Below are 23,794 nucleotides of genomic sequence, written 5' to 3'. Positions count from 1 at the left end.
GTTTTAGAAAGGATGTAGTTATTATTATAGAAAAAAAAATTGAGTCCATGAGAAATTTAACCTTCATATAGATTCCATCTGTTAGTATAAAACCTCCCTGAAACTCTCTCTACTACTTCATTTAGTTAAAAAAACCCAATCAACCAAACAACAAAAACAAGCAGAAAAAAAACCCAACAAAACAACCAACAAAAACCCCCAAATCAACTCACTTTTATTTTTTGAAATATTTTCTATTTTTGCTCTTCTTAAGAGAAGAGCATCTACCTTACAATTTCACAAATGTTAGAAGTACAACTGGACTCATAGTGAGATTTTAATACAGGCCAAATGTCACGCATTGTGCATAGTGACTCTGAACATTTTTGGGCACAAGAAAAATGGATTTGTAGTTTTTCTTATAATAATAGAAGAGAATATAAGGGATTTTATACAATATACAGTTACTTCCCAGTAGTGAAGTAGTAAAATCAACTTATTTTACACATGCAGACTGAATAATACACTGAGGATAGAAAAGAGCCTTTCAACAATAAATTGTCTTCCAAACTAAATAATCTTTCTATATTACTGTAAATTAATCTAGACAGTAGGTATAGTTTATATAACAGGTGTTACGTTATCTTCCTGATTGATTCATATTACTTTCCTTACTTAGTATAATTAAGTATATTTTTCTCAATTTTTATCTTTAAAAAGTAGAAGTAATTTTCTTTCTCTCACTTTTTTCCCCAAGCTGACAAAGGTTATTCTTATGGCATGATTCTTGATCAGATGTGGAATTAGTGATCTTTTGATGGTTGTCCTGAAAACAGAACTATTTACTAGAAAGAATTAGGTCTGATCTTAAAATTACTTATTTTCATGCTTTTAAAGACATGTCCCTAAAAGACCTGCAGATGCATGTTTACAGTTTGAATACTTGCCTATCCACTTGAAAAATGTTAGCAAGAATTATGTTACTTTGTATTATATAAAATAATTTTATTTAACCAATAAATTGAATTTTGTAATATTTGTCATGTTATAGCCTGAAGAATCTTCCTTTTGTTAATTTTCTGGGTGGATTTTGTGTTTGAAATTATTTTTTTTTAGCATTTTCTAGAAACTTAATTTCAGCAATATTGAAAGTTTCTTAAGTTTTTCATTAATTCCTGATAAACAGTAGCCATAGTACTGAAGGCAGATACTTATTATTTGTTATATGAAAGAAAATAAAAGTCTCACTCGCTTATTAGAAATAATGAAAGCATAATAGTCAAAACAAGCAACGACGAGTGACAAAAACCTACAGCAGATTTTAGTAACTATGACCTTTAAGCAATAGGTGGCAGTGTTACCTAAATACTCTTTGCTTTGAATTGGGAAAGAATGGAAGTACTTAAGAAGGAAGAGGACATTTGTTTTACTTGTACATAATTGCAGATTTGTACAAACAAATTTCACATCATTAGGGATTTTTCGAAAGGTTTTCCTAAAAAAAATTAAATTCAGTATCCATTATCACTTAAATGACCCACATTTTGTGTTTTGTGATTTATTAGTTAAAACATGATATTGGAATCTAAAATATTCAACCTGTGTCTGAAGAACAAGAACATTTTCCTATGACATCCTGTATTTGAAAATGTCTTTCATCTTAACTTCGTTACATATTTTAAGTGATAAACAACAAGCACAGTTTTAGAAAATATATTACAGAATATACTTTTCTGGTTTATTATAAATTTAAGACTTAGTTAATAAAGCTCATAGCACATAGTACTTCTGCAGAGGTTACAGAATAAACTTCATGAATTCTTTTAATATATACAGCATGATATCACAGAATAGACCTGTACTAATCTACAAATACTGTTTCTCTCTTTATGTACAAGTAGACACTCCTTTCCACACCTTCTGAAAAGCCTGCAATAACAAAACAAACAAGAAAATGGCATTGCATAGCAAAATTGATGCTTTAATATACATTTCTAAGCTGAGTATGTCAATATGCCTATTCACTTCAGTATAAAATTCTTCGCAAAATGCAATATCGCACGTTACAATAAAAACAATTAGTTTAAGTCATTTCTGTCTTCTGAGTGTTACTTATGTATATCTCATCATATAGTAATTAAAACACATACTGACCAATGCAGCAGCCATATTCCATAACATATGTTCTACCTCTAGGATACAGCTTTCATACAGTAGCAGTTCCAAGAGATGTGTTCATCACTCTGTGATAGAAACACTATGCAGTACTTTTTTGCAGTTTGAAGTGTGGCGGGGGGGGGGGAGAGAAGAGGGCTTGTACAGTATGTAGTGTTAGTTTGATAATTATATCTTAACTATTTACTATGTTGCATCTATCAATTTTTAATCTAAAATTAGGATGTTGCTTCTAAGGAGGAGAAAGGTAAATGATAATCACGCTAGTGAAAGAAGATAGTGATGGATAGAAGCAATGATGAAATGTGTCTGATAGGGTAGTTTTCTTCTGTACCACCATTTCGTTGCTGCTCTGGGATTACAGCAAAATGGTGGCTACTTATATTTTATGGAAAATGTAAATTTTATGGTAACCTTCCTATAGATTCCAAATTGCTTTTCCCCTCCACCCCTATTATATTGCTTTGTTAGAATGAGTGCGTGGTTTGCCTTCTGAATCTCTCAGTACTACAGGAAAGGGAAATGCTCAGTTGCAAAATTCTGCATCAACATTATAGAATTTACTTACATATGATTAAACCAAAGTGTAATCAAACTGTGTTCTTTTATAATTACAGATAAGATACTAAACAGTCATAGGTAAATAAATAAGATTTGGAGTGTATTCTTGTTTTGCACAGAACAGACTTACTGTAACTGAGGCAAACATTTGTGATGCCTTTTTGGTTTTTTAGGTAAAACTTAGTCTGTATTATCAAACAATGTTAATAAGTGGTAGATCTTAAGAAGGAGAAAAGAGATAAAGTCCTAAGGCTTTACTTTCTAGCCTCACTGTTTTTGTGTTCCCAATAGTTGACATGGCATGGAGTGACTAAACTGTCTTGTAAAAGATCCCCTTATCTACCTTCTTGGGCAGAGGTAAGGTACTGAAACAGTACCTTACTGAAACAGCTTTTTGTTTTTGTCACAGTTTTCAGAAGGATGTTACTTGTACTAATATGATTTTTCCCAAGTATCTAATTCTTAGAAATGAAAATAATTAGAAAACATGACTATAAATATGATTTTTTTAACTGCATCTGTTAAAATAGAGAGAATGAAGAAAAACAGGAAGTGAAGGGAAGTGAACAGAACCAAATTAAGAAAATGCAGATATGGAGGAATATTATAATAATGGATTTTCCTTAAATTCTGAAGGGAAGACAGTTTATAGAATGCTTTCTTTCTTCAATTACTCTATTACAGTTAAATTGTATTATTAAAATGTGGGGTATTTTTAAGATGTAATTTTATCTTTCTCCAAAGAGATTAGATAGATATTTAAAATTAAATGCATACAATATTATCTACAATTTCCTTGTCCAATTTTATGATGTTCTTGTTGTAAATTAGCTCAGTTCTGAAGTTGTGAGACTTTAAATAGTAGAAAAATAATCAAATATTTTAAAAAGTCAGTCTCCAGAGTCTTATTGCACCATTTGTTTATCTGATGGATATAAGTGAAGTGATAATATATTGAATTTAAAGCATGCTTTAATAGAGTACATACACTGATACTACTTATTTTTAAGGAAGCAGGTTGTTCAAGGAGTAAATTCTTCCTTAGAATGTTTGTATATCCTATTGAATTTGTCGTTGTAATGAAATGCCAAAATAATTTGGCATTTTATATATATACATCCATATAAAACATGCTCTATTTCTGGACATACTGGTTACCTATAAGCAGAAGGGATGAATGGTTATCAAAGTATATTTGGATGTGCACGAACACACTATTCTTATTAGCATGTCATGGCACCTAGAGACAGAAGAGGTACTATGCTTCAAGTGTATCTTTAGCTTCCACTTCACCCTCCACACTTTTTTACACACCTGAATCAGTTGATATCCCTCAGTGTAAGTGGTGAGTCACAGCATTATGTAAAAACAACATTGCTCTGAATCATTTCTGAAAAGTGCTTAAATTTAAACCTCAATATTAATTTTTTTTGGAATTATTTTGCCCTGAAATGCTCAGACATACTTGAATAGAGATTTTAAATGTAAAAATGGTAATGATTTACGTCTTTTTATGATGCAATCATAAGCTTTTAGTTGCAATATGACTATTTGTTTTGTTACTCCTGTTTCTTATTTATAACCCAAAAGCTGGCAACATTGCTAGGGAGGATCAGGTAAGGAAGTCATTCTATTTTATGCCAAACAAAAAAAATACACTGATCTCAAACTACATGACCTTATTTAAAGTTGGATTTATTTTTTTCTTTTGTAATTTATTTATTTTAGCTGTGTATTTACATGCAAAGCTTAGATTACTTTGAAGTTTTATACTAAATGAAATAATGCCCAGGAAGGTCTAAAAATCCATTTCTTAATTTTACATGTTTAAAGAGAACTGATGTGCACCATGTTTTTATTTTAATAAAAAACCCTGGAAATCTAAGCCCCCCTCTATCAATCAATGTATTAATCTTTTAGCAATATTAATCACACTATAAAACATAATTTTACATGGTTAAATATGCTATTTAAAACTTCTAAACAGTAGCATCAATATTTGTGTAATGTACTATAAGTATTTCTGTTTTATAGAGGAATTCTGTAGTCATTTGTTTTTAAAGTTCTCTGCTTTATGCATATTTTGATTCTTAAAAATAAAGGACAAATATATGATAAGCACAAGTTTTAATACAAGCACCTGCACTTACATAATAAGAAAAAAACATGTTCAAACCCCACCAAATTCATAATGTGCTCATAGCAAGCCCATACAACAGCAAAAGTAAACTGAAACTTATATAATTCTACAATGTCTTAGCTGTGCAGGTTAACATTGGTTTAGTCCGAGTTTGTCAGACTTGCTGTTGTGATTTCTGTTTTCACTGTAGATCAGACTGAAATCAGCTATGTGTCAGAAGATGTGGTTAAAAAAAATAACTAGATGCAAGGGTTTATGGCATGTTGTAAATTTGGGGGTAAAGATAGGTCTTTACATTTAAAGAAAATAAAAGATATATTTAAAATCCTGAATGAAGTATACACTGTTCATATATTATGACAATGTTTTAAAAAATCGTTGCAATGCTTTCACATGTAATGATGCTATAATCAAATCTGTTGATTATTTTATTTCTTTGTTTCAAAACATATGATAATTGTAAATATACAGAAACTATTCAGAGGATTTGTATTTTCTAGTTTCAATCACACATTCAATTAAATTGTTCTATGGAGTAATAAATAAGTTACCTGTTGTATTAATGCAGATATTGAATAACTTTAAGTTTTATGCTATCCAAAAAGGCCCAACACCAAGAGAACAGTTTCATCCTTTTTATTGAACAAGTATTGCAATTGGTATGGGATATCTTGCTTTATGTCTGCAGACTTGCTGTTCATCTAAAAAAATCAGTGTTTTTTCAGTAGGTTTAAAACAATTGTAAAATAATATTAAACCCCACAAACACATTTCTGTTTCCTCTATTACTTCTCTTGAATAAACACAATGTCTTACGTAATGTCTTGCAAAACAGAGTTTAGAAGGATGTTAATTTTGATTCTGAATTTTCAGAAATTATTGCATTTTGATATGACTGTGATATCTCTGTATAAGAGCATTTTGGCTTTTCTGCTTTATTTTACTCTTACAAATGATTGATTAAAAAAATTGCAACTTAGGTTATTGTTATGCAGCATTTTTAGTGTAAATAATTTTTTGTTCTCCTAATGTCAGTGAAGGAACAAATTATTACTAGATAACTCAACTATAACTAATCATTCAGACCAACAAAATGAATGTCAAGTAAAAAGAAAAAAACCCCACAAAATAAAACCCCAACACTTCTGCTTCCTTTTTTTTTTCCCGCTCATCTTCTGATGCTGGCAAAGATAAAAGCTGTGCAATTACATCTCAGCAGTGAGGATGCTGAATTTCACTAGATTTGTCAATCAGAAAGCTCAATTTACTTGCTCACTTTCATAAAATTTAGAAGCTGGGGACAGAATGGTAACCAAGTCTCCTGTGTCTACAGGTGCAAAATTATTTCCAGCCTGTATATTTACTTGGAAATGTTTTGCCCAGTTATTTTAAAATTGGCTAACAGTGGGCCACTCCTTGCTCTCTGGGGAGATTTTTCTATTGGTTAACTTACAGTCAGGTTTTGCTTTTTCCCCTACTGATATATTCCCTTTATTAATTTCCTCCCATTACTCCTAGTTATACCTCCTTTTACTATGTTAAATAATTCCTTTTATGCTAAATAATTCCTTTTTTCCATTTTTGAGTTATCACTGTGTAACATTGCTGTTCTCCTTTTTATGGAAACTGTCTCAAATTGGCAAGATCTAAAATATGCTGAGTTAAATCTGCTATAAAAGACTTTATTGACAATTACTATAACTTAAACACAGTCCTGCTTTAATAAGCCCAGCTAAAACTGAAGTTCGAATATTTTTTGTTAGCTGAAGCAAGAAATCTATTAAAAGGGCCCTCTATTTTGAACTGTTTTGTAGTGATGTAATGGGGCCAAAATGATTAGGCATAGTTTAGATAGCCAAAATCCTCTGGGTCAAATTACGCTGTCTGCTGAGAAGAACAACAGGGTTGAAAAAAACACAGATGCTGGACAAATGTTTCTGGTAAGAGGAGGAAAACTCTTACAAGACTGTCTCCTTTTCCCAAGGTTGAAGCTAATTTCGGTTGTTTCTCCTTCCCTCTCTGCATTTTCCTGAAGGCTAGAGACTACCTAGTGCTAAAACCCCTGGATACTCCCTCCCAAAACACTGCCTTCTCCTCATGCCTGAGGCAATCAGGACTTGGTGCTGCAAATTTGGCCTTATTCTGATCCCAGCTAGAGAAGAGCTGGGCAGGTTCATTAACTGCATGTGCCTGCGATGCAGCATGTTGGTGCAGGGCCCCTCTGCACCATCACCCTCATGTCCAGAGTCCTATAAAGGACTCTGAATGACTGAGTCATTGATAAGGGAACATGCTTCACAGTGAGTAGTATCTACAGACAATTTCTGATATGCTTTGATCAAACTTCATACATGGGCTGGCCCAGCTAGGGACAGGGGCAGCAATTCCAGGCTGGAAGCCACCATGAGGGGAAGTGATGAGGTAGGGTGAATGCATGAAAGCTCCTAGATTTTCAAAGAGGGTAACAGGCTCCCCTGTAAATCTCATGGTATGTTGGGAAAATTTGGAAGGTACACATAGATAAACCATGTCTAGTTTTCTAAACTCTCCTCTATCTCAGCTTCCTTTCCCTGGAGAGACCCCTAAATTTAGTTAGAGAGACTTTTACACCAGCAGCCTGACAAGGATTGAAAACCACTGCAATAATGCGCTGATGCATGCTACCACCATGGTTACAGTGAGAAGGTTTGCTGCTCTTTGACACTGTGCATATGACATTAGTAACTCTCCATTTGCATCAAGGCTTTTTTTGCAAAATAGCGAGCAGATTCTTCCCTGGCAGAAGCTAATAGAAACTGAGGGCTCATTTATAAACCAGACGTGTTTTAAGATACCTGTGTATGTTTAAACGGGGACTTGGGTTTTTTCCACTTCAGCTGGTTATCTTTGTAAAACTTTGATTTCTGCATCTGAAAGGACTGGGCCCTCCAATGTGCGCTGATAATTTTCTTTATTCTATTTAACTCTCTAAATGAATGTGAATTTGTACAAAGATTTCAGTGTTGTAGCTACGGCTGTCTTTATTACATTATATTTGCTGGTCAGCATATTGGTTCTGATAAAAATTAAGGTTACTGAGATACATATTATTTTGCAGTTTAAAGCTGGTTTTGGAATGTTTTGTCTAGTCTTGCAATATGATTGCTTACTGAGAATACCTAAAAAGTGACAGATAACGCAGGCAAAAATCCTACAAGTACTTGTAAATATTTTGTTTCACAATAACATTTAAAACCTTCATTTTTTTTTTATCTTGGTATAATATGTTTTAAACAATTCTGCAATCCCTTGGAGCATGTAAAAGTGCTCCATGTAAACAGGTCTCTCTGCCCTTGTTCTTTAGACTGTAGTGAGGCTGCTGAAAGATTTGAGTGATGGTGCAATGCTTTAAATTAAATATAGATTTGGGGTTCTGAGCCTGCTGAGTTGAGTGCTGTAAACACTGAAGGACCAATCAAAACAAACAGAAGTGACACAAGTGATCTTCATTGAATCATTTGGCATTTCTCTTGACTTGTTTAGAGACAAATGCTTTTGTTTCCTTTGGTGCAATATTGCTTCTAGATCTACTCTGAATTTTCATTTACAGAGAGTACATCACAAGATAAATAGTATGCTTTTACCTTAAGCAGCTAGTTAGAAAAATGCAGAGCATAAAGCAAGGGAGCTGTGGCATTTGGAGGCTCTGTTTTCCTGATGAGATGAATTGTGTTTCATTCCTGATCAAATGTTCTCTCTTTTTACAATATTCTAACTCCATCATGTGCTGTTTATGAGTAAAATTCCCAGCTTGAAATCGCTATGGCTGAGAAGTAAGAAGTATAATGTACACGTGTGCATGTGCATGTGTGTGTGTGCATATGTGTGTGTGTTCATTAACATTTGAGGTAGCAGGTGCTGAGAGCTCTTTTTCCTTGGTGTGAATATATTTTGCATCAGTGGAAGGCACTGAGACATCTTATGCTGCAATCTTTTCTGAGAGCAGCTTAACATTCTCTTTAGTGCTTCTCTAGAAGGGGATTGTGCAAGCCAAGGCTCTTCTCCAGTGCTAACATCTCCAGAATTAGACTCTAGGTTAGACTTGAGTTTGAAAGTTAAATGGTTGTGCAAGGATATGGGTTTTTTAGTTCTGTCATTAAAGAGCAGGAAGGCATAGAGGAGCAACCTGTGGAAGCATATTTATTTATCCTTTTTTCCTTGCTCTGTACAAGAGCTTGATCTTTCTAGTGGTGAGTTGATCTGGTTGTCCTCATTTTGGTCCTTTTAAAAGCCTTTTGCATATGCAGTCGTGTTCACTATTAAAAATGTGACTAACTATGGAGAATTTTCTCTTTTAACTGCAGCAGAAAAAATATACTCCTTTGTCATATAGGGAGACTGAGGGAGGTAAAACAAAGATTAGACTATTTCAACACCAATCACTTACTTATGTAGTATAGAACATCATCACAGAGAAACAAGGAAATAATCAACAACCCATGCAGAGAGAGGAGAGAGCAGAATGAGATGTTAAAAATAAACAAAACAAGTCGCTGATGAGAGCTAAGCTTAATACAAAATGCATCTTTCCTCTTTGAAGGGCAAAATCACACACCCAGAATGTCTCATACTGGCTGAGAAAAGAAAGACTAGTTAGTGGCCAAGAACACCCTGATGTTCTGTGCTACAAATTGAAAGTGAAGGTTACTTTATTGTAGACTTTATCTTAAAGCAGTAAAACGGGTAGCTGCAGCTACAACTGAAAGTATTGATTTTGTAATTTCAGCAAATTAAGAACAAGACAGGAAACCTATTAAACCTTTCCACTGATTGCCAGGGCACTTTTTGGTGATGCTGGTGCTGACATTAAAATTGCATGTGCTGTCTCTTTAAAGCCAAACATATACATTTTACAGAAGATAGTGCCAGCTAACATGCTGAAAAAGGATCTTTATAAATCTGTGTAATTTCACATTTCAGATGTGAAACTTTTGAAGCTTGATGACATGAATGTCAAGCAGTACATCTAAAATTTTCATAAATTATGGTTCATGTTAGATGTGCTTTCATTACATTTTAATAAATTAAAATTTTCACAAAGCCAGAAGATTTTTTATAATAATAGCAAAGATGGTAACGCTAGTAATAGCATTATCTGTCAGAACATTATGAGTAATGATTATGTAAAAATCTATGTAACAAAGGCTAAGAGAAGAAATGATCAAATTATATTCTTCTGTATCTTGTATAAAACAAGTTATTTTATTATGGTAGCAAAAAAAACAATTTCTCTTAAAGCAATATTTAAATTACTTTTAAAAATCAGTGTAATTCAATTCATGTGAATTACAATAGTTAAGATCACTTGTTTCATAAAGGATTGTTTTAAAACTTTGCTTTAATATTACTGAGTATAAATTAAAATGTTGTGTCTTTTACAAATGTAATATGTCTAATAGCTCTTAAGAAGAAAATTTTTCATTAAAACAGGGCAGGGCAAGGGAAATTATACCTGAATCCACTTGAGAAACTTATAAAGACGTAAATTTCCAATTTATCCAATTCATAAATATTTTGTTTCATCTGAGCTGGTCTTTGGCATCATTTCACTGTGTAAACAAGCATGGGTTTTATTCACACAAGTCTAATTTACAGGCAAGCCATTATCTACATTTACTGTAGTAGCCAGCAGTTTGTGATGTCGCCGTAACAGAAATGCACAGTGATAGAGGAGGCGGTGGGAATGTTAACTTAAAAAGAGATTGGATTTGTAACAACAAAGGTGTTCTTAAAAAGTGTGGGGGAGCACTGCTGAGAGACGGAGAGCCAAAAGTCTCCACCAGAATGGTCTTCAGGAACTTGTAGCGGGTGTCTACACCTAAACATGTGAATGAGAATGTGCAGATTATGATACCAGGGAAGCCACAAAATAGTGTATGAAAATAAGGTATCAGGTGTATCTAAAGATAAAGGTGAGGAAAGGTGAAGTGGATTTATTAGTCAGAAAAATCTGAAATAAGTAGGAGGGAAAACTAAGAGGAGTGCAGAGCTTCAAACGAATGAATTAATTCTTTTTTCTCTGCTGAAGGAGAAAGGCACATGGAGAATGCTGGAGAACTGTAACCACCCAACCAAAAACATCAGAAGCTGGGGTGGTAACAGTGACTCTTTGCAGCACCTCTCTTCAGTTTACCAGGAATGCACACACATGCCTGACTGTATAAACCTATATATTTTCCCTTTGTTTTTACAGCAGGCTATTGATGCCTGCCAAATCAGATACTGCAGGTTGCATATTACGAGTATATGCAGATAACACCTATAACTTCACAAAAACATTGGTGCTTTATTGCACTGAAGAGGCAGAAAATGAAAGAGACATCCATCTCCCCCATGCTTCATGATCCGGGGCTTCGCTGAGTCTGGAGCAATGACTATGAAGAGGAGAAAGATGCAATAACAGTAACTACAGGTGCACACAGAAGTTATTCACAGGGACATAAATACTTACAGGTGGCCACCAGAATAACCACTCCCAGATGGTTGTGATTTTTAGGGACAGAGGCAAAAGGTGGGTTTTTAAGAAGGAATTTAAACAGGTAAAGATCAGTAACTAACTCCTTGAGAGATGATACTTTATTTGATGTAGGATGGTTTCAATAACCTAAGAAGCTTTAACTTATGTTGCTGGAGTTCCTTCTGGCCATTTGACAATGCTGAGATTTTATTAAAACTACCGTGAGTTTGAGTATTTTCCTGAATTTTTTTCTTTCAAGGGACTTTCTTCCTTCTAAATGTTGATATTTCACTTGTCCATCACAGATACTTGCTACCTGCCACTCTCCTGTAGATCCATAATTTTGCCAGAGTTGTGATTGGTGGTATTTCCACTTGAATTTTATCAGAGGAGTTTCAATTTGTTTTGCAATTTTTGTTGTTCCAGATTCATCAGAACTTTTAATTGTATTTAGTTTTTAATGGAATGTTATAGATAAAAACTGGAACATAGACATGTATATGTTTTACTTATTCATGTGTGTACTTAAGTATATAAAAATAAATATATACCAAAATCTCCCACCTATTGGTTTCAGGAAGGTGGAAGAACAAAGAATGACTAGGTGGCAGAAGATGAACATAAGATATTCAAGGCCTTCCTCTGCTTGATATAAAGTGATGATTAGAACATCAGTTTTCTATATCCAGGGAGAAGACCTAAAATTTAAACTGAAATAATGCCTAGTAAGCTTTTTTGTGCAACACAAGAGACGGATGGAGGCATAAACAAGAAGAACCAGTAGCCAAGTAAAGCGTGACAGTTGCTGGAATATTGTACAAAACCCATAATTTAAAGTTGTGTGTACATCTCCCATAATCCTGGAAAGTGCCCTCATTAAAAGCTTTTTTATGATATTCTGCAGAACTTGCTTTCCATATGAAACACTTAGAGAATCTGGCTTATGACCCAAGACATAATGGAAAAAAACCTATTAAATATCCCAAAATACTGCAGTGTAGGAGAATCATGTCCTGCACACCTTTACACTGAGAGGATTACGAGGGTTTTTGACACAAGTGAACCTGTGGTCAAGAATGCACATATGCACACTGAAGAACACTGATCTTTATTAAAATTTGATTTTTGCCTTGAAGCCTGTCCAGAAGCACAGAAAGAGAACTGTCCAAAGGCCACTTGAAATTGAATCAACAAGTGACAAAAAGTTTGGCAGACAAATATTGATTCTGTAGAAGGTAATTGAGGATACCACTGCCTCCATTTCTTAGTGCATTGTAAATGAGAAGAACTAAATTCTTTTGCATGGTCAAGATAAGGTTATGCACCATTGCTAGAATTGTGAATTAGTTGGAAAATATGTCTACTGATGTCGAGATATTAACATGAAACTTTCAAGGGCTAATTTTCAGTAGACATACAGTGAAAATAAACTTGTATTTGAGGGTTAAGGAAGTCAATAAAGATTAAGCTAATAAGATCTTTGATACAGGACTGTGCTAAATGAAATAGTTGGAAACATTGGATACGCTTGTAATAAATGGCGTCATTTTAAACTTGGGTCTAAATGAAGTGTCTGCCTGAATTCCACAGAAATAGTGTAAAAATAGTATAAGAAAAATAAATTCCTAAAAGTGTATACTGAAGAGAAATAAAGAATTTAAACCATCTGAAATAAATTGCTGAACTGACTAAATCACCATTCTTGAATGATGTCCCCAAGTAGGTGAACACAGATCTATACAAAACATAATATCAGTAAATAGATTTTGCACTAGAATTAGTGGTATTTTTAGTAGAAATTGAAATAGAATGTAATTACAAATGGTGATGAGGAAAATAGGAAAAGAGAAAAAATATTTTCTCACAATTTATTTTCTTCTGCGTTCAGTGTACAATATTCACATATAGTAAATACACAAGGTGCATGCTTGTTGGAGTACACACAGGATTTTTATTTTAGAAGTTCTGATTTTCCTTGGTTTCTTCTTTCACCTAGGTAAGCAAACTGATAAGAAACAAGTGTTCCTTTGCGAAGAATTGACTTTTTCATTGAGAAATCATTGAGTGCTAAATACTCTTTGATGACCTGAAAAATGTTTCTAAGGATAACAGAAGGGAGAAATCTTTTGAAGTTTAAAGGCAATATTTTTTTTTCTTCCATTGTTTTCAAACAAGGAAAGAGGGAGAGAGATGAGTGAGAAGAGGGAAAACGTGTTTTCAGTTTATGGAATTCAGTGGTGTGTGCAATTCATAAAGAAATTTTGTTTTTATTTCCTTTGTTCCCTCAAGTTTTCCTTATTGTTTAATCAATGTTTCTACTGGGAAAAATATATTAAAGGCATGATTTTGTCTCATGATTGTGAGTCACAAAAATGTGGTTAAAGATAGAAATGGTAAATTATTGTCTTGAATCAAACTTGGAAATAGTCAAGAAAATATCAGATGTTTTCCAGAAATAATTAAGTGAAAATCAATAGCTCTGTTTGTCAGTTCCTTACTACTTTTTGTTTTTTTAACTTTTCTCTTAGAAGAAGGAAGTGGGTTGAATTTTGGTTTTGATTAAATCTCAGAACGTTTGTGTTTTTTTCTGAACTTACTGAAATTATTCCCTCTCTAGGTTTTTTTTTTTGGTTTGTTGTTGTTGTTGTTTTAACAGGGACAAGGTACTTTCTTAATCTACTTTCCTTTGTTATTAATACAAATCAATTAACATTTATGGAGGAAAAATGGCAAGAGTGGTGTTTCTCAATGGTTTTGCCCACTGTTCTATACAGTACCATTTGCACCTCTTTTCCTGCCAAGTACTCTTTCATACGCCATAAGTAGGATTGTGTTCACTGTTTCCGGTGGCTCTTTCTCTGCCCATGCCCCTCTTTTCTGTTTGTAAAATGCTTTCCAGATTGGGAAATATTGAGTCTATTGGTCAAAACACAACTGAGTGTGTACGCTCAGCAGGAATAATAAGTTTTCCATCTTCTGTTAATTAAGAGGACTTCCCTCCTAAGCTACCACTCTTCCAACTTGAGTGCCTGCTAGAATCACTTCTGGATCCTCCACTGGTCCTCCACTCTGATTCCAGTTTTCCCAGTAAATGCCTCTCAGAAGAGGAGGATCATCTTTCCCCACAGCCCCCACTTTTTCCATATTGAATGTGAAAGCCGAATGTGGCTTCATCCATCTCTGCTATATTCCCATTTCCTACTGAAATTAAAATCATCCCATAATTCAGGAGGAAAGATATTAGAACATTCTCCGTGCTTACTCTGACACCGTCCTTACCTTTGAGGGTCATCTTTTGCAGTGACACCTAAATGTGGAGCTACAGTAAACTGTAGAAATGGAAATGTTTTGTATTGTGATAGGGGAAATGGAATTCGTTTTATAATTCTTTTCTTAGGTTTTTGTTTTCCCTTTTCAAAAAGCCCCCTTTTCAGCATACTTTTAAAATGTGTTGTGTTGAAACAAATTGTTTGGTAACATTCCCCTGGAATGTGATGGAAAAGTGATATTCCTTCTATCTCTTCAGGGCATTTGCAACTGTAATGCATATTTACATTTTTTCCCCTGTTTTGCTTAATCAAATTAGGTTTTCTTGACTTCTTTGTTTCAGGAGTCACCTAAATGTGCTAGATAATTCAGTGGAAAAATGTGGCTTAAACATATTATTTGTTGAGCTCAACATCACACAGGGAAGAGGCTTAGATATTTTTGTATCATGCTTGCTTTGATTTCTTTGTTAGGATGACCAGAATTTGGATTAGAGTTGCAGCCTCAGCATCTCCGGAGAAAAGATTGTACTTACACTTCTGAATCTGAGGTATGATACCTTAACTGCTTTTTCACATGCTAAATGGATGATGATTAAACTAAGACAAGGCAATATTTGACGAATATGAAAGCAATTTTTTATAGTGAAGAATAGTTTCTAAGGGGAAATAATAGCAGCCTGCAGCTTCTGGGACACCTAAAACTGGTATGTTCATAGTCCCAAGAGGCTTATTCTTGCTATCTACTGTATACAGCTAGAGGATAAAGTAAGTCTTATATGCTTCCTTGAAACTTCATATTTTTTTCCAAAATCAGGAACAAAACCTTACCTATCTACTAAAAAAGATTGTCCAATGAGAAAAGGTGACCAATAGATAGCCAGGTTTACTATCCAGGCTGACTCTTGCAGTGTGTTCCTTTGGGGAAATCTCTCTCCAAGTGGAAAAACTTTGTTCTTATTAACAATATGGATGCAATTGGCTTCATCCCTTAGCCAGAGGAACCTGAGCTCAAACGTGAACACTGCTACCAAAGTCAAACATATGAACAGCCTAAGGTGGTCTGTAATATTTTGTGGCAGGAAAAAGAAGGTTTGAAGAGATTTTTTTTTTCCTTTTCTGCCTTAAGCAAATGAGTATTCACACATACACACAAAATTACACATTGCAAGTTCTTATTATGTGTCTTATCTTTCACACCACTAAAATACATGGATTTTTAATTTTGAAACATGACTACAAATGTGACAGCAAGAAAATTACTTTTTAAATATGAAACCAGAGTTTCATATTTTCAGAAGAAGGATATGAAGGTTAGAAACATGTTTCAACTGTAAATCCATCTATTTCTTCCGGAAATTATTTGGGCAAACTGAGAAGAGATGGTTTGAAGGATCTGCCAGTGAAGGAGGCAATATCTAAGCAGCAAGGGTGTTCTTCTAAAAAGAGCAGGCAATTTAATCACCTTTTTAATGAATTTAATAACTAAGCATTAGAGTAGATTGCTGAGGAAGATCATGGCATCTCCATTGTTGTTTTTAAAGAAAGGAATATTAGAAAAATATCCATCAAGATTGGCTCAGATGAGGCCTTGATATACAGGGTTGGAGTGTTGATTTATGAGCATTTTTTTCTGGCTCAATTTCACCTCCTCTGAAAGAACAAGTAGCTTTTTTAAGAGATGGTTCTGAGAGAATGGCAAACTTCCATGGTCACTTCAGTAAGTACTGGCAATGACAGAAGCAAATGAGTGTTGTCAGACACCTAAAAAATCAATGAGACTAAAACTGGGGACTGTGGTTTGCAAACCCAACAGTGTTCTGTTGAATGGAAGATGGACATGGTTGGACTGTGAGGCTGAAGAAAGATAGGCCTCAGAAAGGATCTTTCTTGGAGAGGGGCATTTTACAAGAGCATACAGTTATAGGACAAGGAGCAATGGATTTAAGCTGAAAGAGGGAGATTTTGATTAGATATTAGGAAGAAAATCTTTACCATGAGGGTGGTGAGACACTGGAACAGATTGCCCAGAATTGTGGATACCCCATTCCTGGAAGTGTTTGAGACCAGGCTGGCTGGTGCTCTGAACAACCTGGTCTAGTTGCACAGGGTATATGCCTGCTGCCTTCCAGCTACCAAGGTGCTGCTGGTGCCTGAACTCTATGCACGTGCTCTGCTCTAGCTCCTCGCCAGAGCTCTCTTGAGCCCTGTCCAGGACTTAGGCCAAACAGTTTCACACACCACCAGAGGACAAGAGCAATCATCCTGGTGGTCCCCAGAAGTGACTATCTCCGTCACTAACAGGGAGCAAGATGCAACAGTGTTGAGACTTTTCCTAACCTGGCTCTTCACCGCAGACATGAAAGGTGCCTCCCTTTTCTCACTGAAAACAATTCCCACAGTCTGTGACAGAGATGCAGGTGCAAACTGTGAGCGGGTCTACTCATAGACTTTTGACAGGTGCCCTCAAATTTTCTTTTGGTTTCTTTGAGTCTAGAAGAACAGCACTTTACACTAGACTTTAATTTCAGTGAACCTGCTGGCTGGGTTTAACAGGAGGAGGGCTTCCCTCACCCTCTTGGAAGCTGAGCAAAGACAGTATTTAGGGAAAAGAGGTGAAGAGACGAAGCACCTGAAGGACCATCAGACTGTCAATCTGGAACACAGAGCTGCTCATCACATGCATCTCTGCTGGTTTAGAGATGCCTCATACTGCATCTATTAAAAAAGGTAATAATCCGGGAATGACCATTCACAACTTAAATATACCTGCTGGAATGGGATGCAAAGTGTTCTCTACCCTTTTCGTATTTGTTATAGAACAGACATTGGATTTCTACTGGTTCAGAGCTGCAAACCTTTAGTGAACCACTTAAAGTGCATGAGGATGAGTGGTTTCCCTTTGGCATAGAGAACCAACCTTTCCTGAAGAGCTGGGAGAGGCAAGATAATTGGGAGAGAAAATGGGGTAGTACCTTGTACTTAAGTGCACTGTGTCCTATGGAATATAGGGCACATGAGCAATATCTTTCCTGAAACCAAAGATGCATATTTAGCGCACTGGATTCACATTTTTGTTCTCTGCACAAACAAAGGTGATACTACTGGAATTCTGATTAAGTCTAATGAGGGAAAGTGTAATGTATTCATTCCTTCCACTCTGGCTTCTTGAACAGATTAGCTGCAAAATTTGCCCTTCTTGATGCTCACAAAACATAAACATAGTTAGAAGGGAATCGTAATACTACTTGATGTAAACCCAGTGCTTAATTTTTTAATCTTTAAATAATAGATGTTAATGCATCAATAACAAATTAAGAAGATGACATCTTTGCCTATTTATATTAGTTGTTAATAATCAGTAGATTAACACTGCTGCATACCAAGAGCAGGTTTATACATGGACAGTAGGAGGTGATAACATCCTATTCAACCAAGATGTCTTTGAGTCTACCACAGGATTATGTGACAGAATCATATGATTCCTAAAGGAACTAGCAGACAGAAATCTTAGTTTAGAAAAAATTTTGTACAGAAATGTAATAAAAAAATAGAGAAAAACAAGCATGGGAACATTTTAAGAGAATATTTTAATTTGTAATTATTTTTGTGTCTATACATAGTATGATTTTCAAAGTTTATGAATACATACCTTGCATATACTACACCTATACTTGCATAAACATTCAGATAGGTTAGAGATAGCCATTATCACTTGTTAGGATAACTTAATTAAACTTGCTTATTAAAACCCTTTAATTAGTTAGTGATAAAATCTTGATTAGTACATTTTCCTGCTAGGTGACCTTCTAATGTAATAGAAAACGAATTTTTAAATGGAGAAAAATGCCTGTGGCAGAGATTTTGTGCAAGTGAATAGAGTTTGTAATACACATAGGGATATAATCGAGCCTAATTAGTGAGGGTGCAAATGAATTTTTATTTCATACACCAGAAGTGTCATTGATGAACCATGGTTCAGAGTTTGATATGCATTCAGGCTGGCAGTATGGGACTGAAGTCTGTGGGAAAATCACAAGCTAATTCATTGATTGCCCCTTGGAAATTACTGCTGTTAATTGTTAGGTAATTAACATGGAGCTACAATTATACTGGCCTTAGGGGGTGATTAATGTTTCAACATGTCACATTAGCAGTGGCTGGATTTTAAAAGCTTTTCTTTTCACATGGTTTAGAGACAGATGGTATATTGTCTATGGAAAATTGTTTTCTTTTACTAAAGTTTATACCAGAACTAAGTGAATGTTCTTCTTGTGCTACAGCCTATTTTTATGTAGTTGAATTGTAAGCATCTTGGCCTGATGCACCTTAAGAAATAATGTGTTTTTTTAAAAAAATTCCCCATTATACCAGCTATGAATAAATAAAATATCCATATTGAAATGACATTATTTCTGTTCTTACTTTATTATGTAGAAAATAAAAAATAGATAATGTAAGATTAGACCACTTCATGGCAGCTATTATATTATTTAGCACTGATACAGGAAAAAGAATTGCACAATACAATACTTATTACAATCAATATAATTTAAGCAGAAACCAAATAAAACATGTTGAACAAATGCATTTAGTAACAGTAATAAACAGTATATTAATACCTCCACACTTCAATATTATGCTTTGCTCTCTGTTTAGATTTTTTTCTCTTCTTACTGTTCCAGGAGTCAGAATAAGACTGGCATGGACTTTTTAGAATCCTACTGTGTTCTGCTTTGTCTTTTAATATACAGAATTAAATCCTTAAAATTTTCCTTCAAAGACATTAGTGTCTGTGTTAGGAGGATTGTTAATGTATCCTGGGATGACTAATAATATTTTATCTTTTTTTTTTTTTTTCACTCTGAATGCTGCTTCACTAGATAGACATTTTGCAAACTGGTAGGTTAATGGTATTCGCTGTGTAAATATTTTCTTGGTAATATTCCTAAAACATGGCAAATGTACATTCCTGTTTGCAGTAGTTTTGAAAGCATTTCAATTCCTTCTCATTATTGGTAATTAGAGTAAGTCTGGTGAAGAGTTATGTTTAATGTCACACTTGGAATAGTTTCTGTAAATTTATAAGATTACTTTTTTTTTTGTAGTCAATGAAGTCCCATAGTCCAAAAGATGTAATGGTAAGTGAAAGGATCGGTTTCTATGACAGCATCTATCTTTCTCTTGTTTCATTTTTTGTCTTCCTGTGATACTTCAAGTTGCAGTCTTTCTTAGTAGTCTCATACCATAGTCTTTGTCATGGCTCCAGTTGCTTGCATTTGTATTGATTGGTACACTGTAATATATCACAGAAATATTCATTATTTTCAGCCATGTCTGCTAATAACTTAATTTCTGTTAAGGCATCTAAATCTGGAGGATAGGTTTCTACTTTAGAAATAGTCCTTTTAGAATAAAAACAAAATCTCCAAAAAGCCTCCCAAAAAACCCAAAACCCAACCCCCCAAGAAATGTATCAGAAAGACTTGCAAATTTTGTAAATATCCTTTTGTCTTTATGATTTTACTTTCTACAGAATTGTATGAATTAAAAATTAATATGCACCTAGGTTTAGTTTATATGATTTTTCTCATTTTCTTAGAGGATCCTGGGTGTTACCTAAACATGCAAAGTAGAAGTGACTGAACTGGAAGAGTTGGATTTTATGAAGAACTTAATGGAATGGAATGACTAAGAATAATTATACAGCAGGGGAATTATACAGCATTTGGTTAGTCATGCAGACCTTCACTTGAATGATCAGGAGCCAGAAAATCTCAGTACATGGCTAGGTTTAACCAGAGATTCTGACCACTGCTTTTAAAGAGCAGTAGTAGTAAGTTGATACAATGCTTGGTCAGCACAACCCTTAAGCATATGGTTAGCTTTAAGCACATGAGTAGCTCTGTTGACATTAGAATTAAGTCTCTACTTACATGTTTTGTTAGATTAGGGTCACTGCCCTGGAAGGACTCGATAGGGGAAGAACACTCGAATTGGCAGCCTTATGAAATTACTCCTGGCCCCGTGTCTATGGAATAGTACATTCATCTGCCGAAAAACCTCAAATCAAAGTCTCTGTGCTCATATATCCTAGAACAGATCCTAATTTACACTAGGGCCATTTTGGACTTAGTATGTAAGAGATATGCAGCTATTATTTATTCTTCCTTTAGGAACCGTCTGCATTGCCAGTGCATTAATAAGGGTGAGCATCAGATTCTATATGATTATTTGATCACTAGTAAAAGTTTGAGGCCATAGCATTCCTCAAAAGTATGTTATACATATTTATGTTAGCTTATTAGATTATTGTCTTCTGAATTTCCATTTGATTTCTATTTATGGGGGAGGGGAAGTTTTGTGCTAGTTTCTATATTTTATGAAAGCACTGTCTGTACTACTAGCTTATTTTAAATTTAGGATTTTATGCTAGTTGGCTGTTACATAAATGCTAAGACCGTGGTGAAAAAATAGAAGGAAACTGCATAGGTTGATTTCTTTTCTTCCTTTTCTAAAGTGACTGTAACCATCCTACTAATAATACTTATTGGGAGATTATTTCAAGTCTCAGGATTTCCAGGTCTGACTCATAAATTCTGAAGGCTCTCTAGCCCATTATACTTCAGAGGACACAATAAAGAAGTTGTCTGTCCCTTGCTTAGAAAAGGTCTCAAACAGGCACTGTAGTTCTGCCAGGGTTTGCAGAAGAAGTTGCCCGAAAAGCTTGGATGTTTTATGGAAACAATGTATCGTGGTTTAAGAATGGTACTCCCCAATTTAGTGTTTCCACTAAAACACTCCAAACCCTGTGCCGCTCTTTCACTCCCCCTAACCCCCTCTTCCCCATATGGGGTAATGGAAAGGGGAATTGGAGCACAAAACATAAAGATCACAGGTTGAGATAAGAAGAATTTACTGGAAATAGCAATGAGATAAGAAAATGAACAGTAACAGCAACAATACTAATAATAGAGTGTACAAGAAAAAAATGATTTGCATGCCAGTGCTCATCCGTGACAATACCTGGCTGTTCCCTCCGTCACGCCAACTAGCCTGGAAGGGACCCCTTCCACCCCTAACCCTCCTAGCAGTGATGTGAGGTGGTATAGAATAACCTCTGGGTCCTAGCCATGCCCCTCCTGGCTACTGCAAAAATTAACTCTCTCCTGGCCAGAACCAGGACAGGATGCTTGAGGAGAAGGCCACCAGGAGTATGTAAAACATCTGAGGAATGGGCTTGTTTGAAGGAGAATGAGGAGGTGAAATAGAGGAATTTCCTCTTTCTTTGTCAAAATTTAAAACATTTTCTATACTTTGCAGCAAGTTACCTCTCTCTCTCCCCTGTGTTTTTTGTTCTAGCTGTTTTCTCATACTGAATTAGAAGACAGAATTGGAGGTGGATTTGTATGTGTAAAAAGTGGCATTGAAGACCATTGCACCTCTTGTTATATGTGTGAATATGCATCTGGCACAGGATATAATGTTCTAGATGAATGGACCTCCTGACGGGAGCCTTCTGCAAAATATCTGAAGTGTGAACTTCACCCTTTGAGTGAAGTTTATGGATACTTTTTGGCTCTTCTGCCATTGACTCTGCCAAGGTTCCATACAAGGTTCCTTGTGTGAGCAGACCAACTTTCATTCATTCCCTTGTTCCTCCTCACCATATCACTCAGTGTGTTTGTTTTTCTACCAGCTACAAGAGCATATTCACCCCTCTCCCAGTGACATTGCAGGCAATTTGTGGGCAATATGTACGCATTCATATTTAAAATATTAATAATGATTGGAAAATTACTCTAGATCTCTAATGGTTAAAAAAAAAAAAAGAAAGAAGTAAAAAAACCTCCCCTTTATACTTTTTCTCCAGATTTATACTTATGTAGGAGACACCTGTCTTAAAGAAAGATATATCTGACAGATATGACTAGAAGGTACATATCTCAACCAGAACACGCATTCAAAGATGTATGTTTATTTAGAAGAAAAAAAAAGTTCAGGAAATAGAGAAAAAGTGTACGTATGGAAAGATAAAGACATGAAAGCTCCTTCCTTTCTGAAATTTCACACCAATCAGCTGCTTAGTTTGTAGGGAGAATACTGGAATGTATGCTTATTTTAAGCCCATCTGAGAACACATTCCACTGTTGGAGCCACTACCAGGAACCTCCATATCTGTGTGTGCCTATGCTTGTATGCATAAGAATCAAATTTCAATCCAATTACTTCTGGAAGGAAAAATGTGAAGGTTTATTAAACCAAAAAAACCTTGAAAATGAAAGTACTGTCAAGGTTGGTCAATTTTTAGGAAAAACAACTTTTAAAATCCTTTATTTGACCTCTTTTCATGTTTTTCCACTGATTTGTTTGCAGTCTTCTAAATAAGTTTTCGCTTCTCTGCACAGCCATTCAGAAATTAAATACTCCTTCTTGTTTTTTACTTTTTAACTATTTCTTCTGATCCTTCACTTCATTTCCTGGTCGTGCAGTTGGCAATATACCTGTATTTCTTACTGTTGTGTTTTGTTGTCTATTCTGGAACCCACCTATTTGAAATAAATCCTCTGACCTTCCCTTTCTAATGTCTAATGACCACAACAGGCTCCTCACAGCTTTGCTCGTAATCTTATCTTTTCTGTCATTGACTGTGTAAATCTGTTTCTGTCGCAGATGAACTGACTTCAGTCCTGCTCTTTGAAAGCTTGCTCAAAGCTGGCTGGCTTTGCATCATCCTATGGAGTTCCAGCCTAAAATTGCTCACTTTCTGCATTCTCTTGCTCAGTTCAAACTTCACAGTATCATGGTCTTATGAGAAAGCAAAATAATTTGTCTCTCCGCTTTTGCAACTGTACCTATTTTTGACTAATTTATTTTTTGTTTGGTTTGTGGGGTTTTTTTTTCCCATTTTGCTGATGATTGCTAATATTACTCCATGGAGGTGGCTATGTATATATCTTGATCAGGTTATCTGAATGCTTAGAGATGAGCTGACATGTTGGTTCCTGGCTGAATCCAGAATCCAAAGAGGCGAATTTTCTAGGGGACTGCTATAGATATTGCATTCACTCTTGCCAAGTATCTCTGCTTTCTGCATATTCATCTGTCCTCCTGCATGTATTCTCATAAATTTTGTCATTATCACTCTGAGTAACTTGAGTTTACTGCATGTAATTT

The 23,794-nt window shown here is 35.0% G+C and overlaps 1 long non-coding RNA gene across 2 annotated transcripts in view; it reads right to left on the bottom strand.

Annotated features, from left to right (window-relative positions):
- The window catches only part of LOC135412066 (uncharacterized), a 33,669-nt gene extending 31,404 nt beyond the window's left edge, over window positions 1-2,265 (bottom strand). Inside the window, exon 1 of one of the 2 annotated variants that reach the window (XR_010429490.1) lies at window positions 2,134-2,265. This is a non-coding gene — a long non-coding RNA (uncharacterized LOC135412066). The remainder of the gene's footprint in view (window positions 1-2,133) is intronic. The other variant, XR_010429488.1, reaches the window with a different exon arrangement.
- Window positions 2,266-23,794: the final 21,529 nt, after the last annotated feature.

Source organism: Pseudopipra pipra, chromosome 1 (assembly GCF_036250125.1).
Source record: "Pseudopipra pipra isolate bDixPip1 chromosome 1, bDixPip1.hap1, whole genome shotgun sequence".
In the NCBI taxonomy this organism is placed as follows: Eukaryota; Metazoa; Chordata; class Aves; order Passeriformes; family Pipridae; genus Pseudopipra; species Pseudopipra pipra.
This window is presented reverse-complemented; position numbering and strand designations above follow the sequence as displayed.